Here is a 3925-nt window from a genome sequence, read left to right as displayed (position 1 = left end):
GCATTTAGCAGACGCTCTTATCCAGAGCGACGTACAACAAGTGCATAGGTTTCAAGATGTAGAGGCGCAAAAGAAACACTAGAGTGAAGTAAGGATCGTAGTGCCAGAAGTGACCACATCGATCAGGACTCCAACCCTGTAGAGTAAGCTTGTTCAGCAGCAAGAATCCTACCAAGTACAAAGTACAAACTAGCACTGGAATCACACCTAATCATACAAAAACAATCCTACCAGATACACTAACATAATCACCTTAGTGACATCATCACCCTGTGCCAAGAATCTCGGAGTGGTGATGGACAACAGGCTGTCCCTCTCCAAGAACATCGCAGCAGTAAGCCGGGCATGCAGATTTTTCCTATATAACATCCGCAGAATCCGTCCCTTTCTCACCACCTACGTAACCCAGCTCCTGGTCCAAGCAGTGGTTCTATCCCGCCTGGACTACTGCAACTCTCTTCTGGCTGGACTACCGGCATCTGCCACCAGACCCCTGCAACTCATTCAGAATGCTGCGGCTCGTCTGGTCTTCAACCTCCCCAGGCACTCCCATGTCACTCCCCTGCTCACTACCCTCCACTGGCTGCCTGTTATAGCTCGCATCAAATTTAAAACATTGGTCCTAGCATATCAGACAGTCAAGGGATCAGCCCCAGCATACCTCCACAAGATCTTCAAACCCTACATGCCAACCAGATCCCTCCGTTCTGCTACCTCAGGACGCCTAGTACCTCCCCCTCTTCGCACCTGCACTTCCAGAACACATCTCCTGTCTGTTCTGGCCCCACGATGGTGGAATGATCTCCCTGTGGAGGTCAGAACAGCTGAGACACTGACCCATTTCAAACGACGACTGAAGACTCACCTCTTTAGGCTGCACCTCTCCCCATCCCTCCCTACCCCCCTGTAAATGACTGTAAGCTTAGGGTTGTAACTAGGCAGCTGTTTCGTAGGTGACTTAGGTGCATTAACTGTCTTAACTACTACTTGTATTTTTTTCCATAGACTGCGTTGTTGCCGTTCTCGTTGTTAGTGTTAATCAGTTTAACCTTCAGGGTCCAAGTTGAACTATGCGGTTGTTCCCTGCACTTGGACCAGTACTTCTCTCTAGGGGTTTCGTCATACTTGTTCCTGGTTATGGTTATACACTTTGTTGTACGTCGCTCTGGATAAGAGCGTCTGCCAAATGCCTGTAATGTAATGTAATGTAATGTAATGAGTTTCTCACTGCAATAATGTAATAAATCGGGGTACATGTCGGGCTCAAGCCCTCCGAATTTGAGTACACGAAAAAATGCAAACTATCCCTTTAAGGCTTAAATAAACTCAACAAAAGACATAGATGTCTTAAGATCTTATCATACTGAAGTTTCAATATGAGAACAGAATCTGAATTGAATCTGAAAACGGATTACATCAGACACATTGAATCTGAGAGCAGACTACATCAGACACATTGAATCTGAGAACAGACTACATCAGACACATTGAATCTGAGAACAGACTACATCAGACACATTGAATCTGAGAACAGACTACATCAGACACATTGAATCTGATAACAATTTATATCAGACAGGTTGAATCTGATAACAGGCTACATCAGACTCAGTAATATGTTCTCTCTCACACAGGATGGAGCACTGAGACAGTGGTCAGGGTGGTGATTGTAGTGCTGGCCACCCTGGGGATGCTAAAGGTTCTTATGTGGTACTGCAGGAGACGCCCAGCAAGTAAGCATACTAGCACTGGGACACAATAACCAAGTGCTCAACATTTTTCAGTTTTGAATGAAGACAGGGAACCCTGGTACTGAAACCAACTGTTCAAAGTATCTTATGACAAGACATATTCTCCACCCTCTTTCTTCTTAATTTTACAAAAATCAACAGATGGTGGTTGCATGTCGGCTAAAAAGCATAAATGTTAGAATGTGTTAGAAAGCTGTTAGACATGTTGGAAGATAAAAAGGTAAATAAGCATCATTAATCATCCAATAAAAAAATATCTGAATAAAATCTAATCCAGGAAAATACAGCACTAACGATTACTCACAAAGCCACCAACTGTAAATGACAGTTTCTGAGTATGTCTGAGTGAACAGGTTTCAGCAGTAGAACTTCCAGTGTGCTTTTACTTAAATGTGGATTGTTCAGCCTTGGTCCTGAACGATAATACTTAGTAAGCATTTGGTGAGAAAACACACTGTAGTGCACATCTTCAAGGCTTTATGCCGAATTATGACAAGAGTGGCAGAGGCACGCACATCTGCAGTCCTTAATTAGGGCAGGTCTGGAATGGAACAGCAATCAAAGCTACAATGAGTCGAAGAGCCCACACACTGTAACCCTTGCTTTGATTTGAGCGAAAGTTGCCACTACCATGTTTCCCCAAGAACGGCATCTGATAAAGACTGAACAGTTTCCCGTTTCCACTGTTGCAGGTGAGCTTGACAACCAAGAGTCAGCACAGCCTGAGGAGTGATCATATCAGCAAAGCCCTAGAGGACCAATGCAATGGAGAGCTTCCCTCATATGTACAGCTCCCATTGATGTGTATAAATGTCTTTAAGCTGTGCAGAATTTAGCCTTCAAAAAGGAAGAGAACAAATAGAAACGTATTTCAATTTTAATAAAACATAAAGGGCATATTGTAAAATGCAAAATATTTTCATTTTAAAGAACCATTATTAGTGCTGGTCAAATATATAACAGACACAACCAACTCCCATTTCACCTATCATTAACAAAAGGGCTTCAGCCTACAGCTGACTGGCTGATCAACAGGAACCATCAGAACTGTCGTCTCTCCTGATTGATGTGTGTTGCTATACCAACGCAGAAAGTATTTATGAGTGATCAAAACATCCTTTTCACAGATCTTTATTGTTAATTATTCCATTTTGCTGGATTTAGCTAAATCTGTGGTGACTGGTGGTCAAAAATGTTTGTATTCACGCTTCAAATACCATAGTTCAAATCTAGCTGAAGATACTTCTAGGAGCACGTTGCGTGCATATTTTTCTTAAAAGATTAATCCAGCGGTAATGTACTTTGGAGAACGATAGAGACACACCGTAATATTGACCCACATATCAAACCTAATTTGAATGATGCTTTTTGGAGTTTTGGTCAAGTTCAAGTTCCTTTGCGTGTGTCATCACATGTGAACACTTGGCAGGACTGTTAGCGTATTGACTGTTAGCAGCATATAGGCTATAAAAGAGCAATTACAGAATCCAAACCCAGTGAAATGATGTTGCCACAAAAACTCCATCATTTAAAGGATTGACACTTTAATTGCTGTATATTACTTACATCTCCAGTTCTTGAAAAATGACAGAAAATGTTTGTTTTAAAAGGTTATTTTATAGTGTTTTCGGTTCAAATGCTATTGCATTCTTTAATAATTATTATGCTTGGGATGTGCACAATACCTAGTTGTTTATCGCTAATTTATTCATGATGCTTTTGTGAGTTAATTTTATCTTAGTTATAAATAGCTCAGCATACAAATATCACTGTCAAAATAAAAATGTGTTGATTTGTTGATTTATTTTCTATTTGTTTTTCTTTACATGACAAGGAAAATTAGCACATTGTGCTGAAAATTCCATCATGTCGATTTCTGTCAATTACACTTTATTTTGTGAATTGCACAGCAAATGTCAATATCCAAACATTAATAACACATCATAGCAAATCATCCTGCTGGGGTGAAAACTTGCATTGGCATTGAAATAGCATTACACAATTTATAATAACTAATAACAAAACAATAATATACAGCCTTCTATGTGAGAGGCAAGGATAGTTTTCAAAATCACATTTCTTTGGGATCCTGGGTTTTCCAATGTTTTACATTAAAACTGTGACTGAACAATAACATGTTAGAGGACCACCAGCAACTTCAAAAATACAATGAT

At 40.4% G+C, this 3925-nt stretch overlaps 1 long non-coding RNA gene across 1 annotated transcript; it reads left to right on the top strand.

The window, feature by feature from the left end:
- Positions 1–255: 255 nt before the first annotated feature.
- Positions 256–3551, top strand: LOC135243734 (uncharacterized). Its single transcript, XR_010326769.1, has 3 exons — positions 256–334; positions 1635–1733; positions 2444–3551. It is a non-coding gene; the product is annotated as an uncharacterized LOC135243734 (long non-coding RNA).
- Positions 3552–3925: the final 374 nt, after the last annotated feature.

Source organism: Anguilla rostrata, chromosome 17, assembly GCF_018555375.3.
Source record: "Anguilla rostrata isolate EN2019 chromosome 17, ASM1855537v3, whole genome shotgun sequence".
Taxonomy (NCBI): domain Eukaryota; kingdom Metazoa; phylum Chordata; class Actinopteri; order Anguilliformes; family Anguillidae; genus Anguilla; species Anguilla rostrata.
This window is presented reverse-complemented; position numbering and strand designations above follow the sequence as displayed.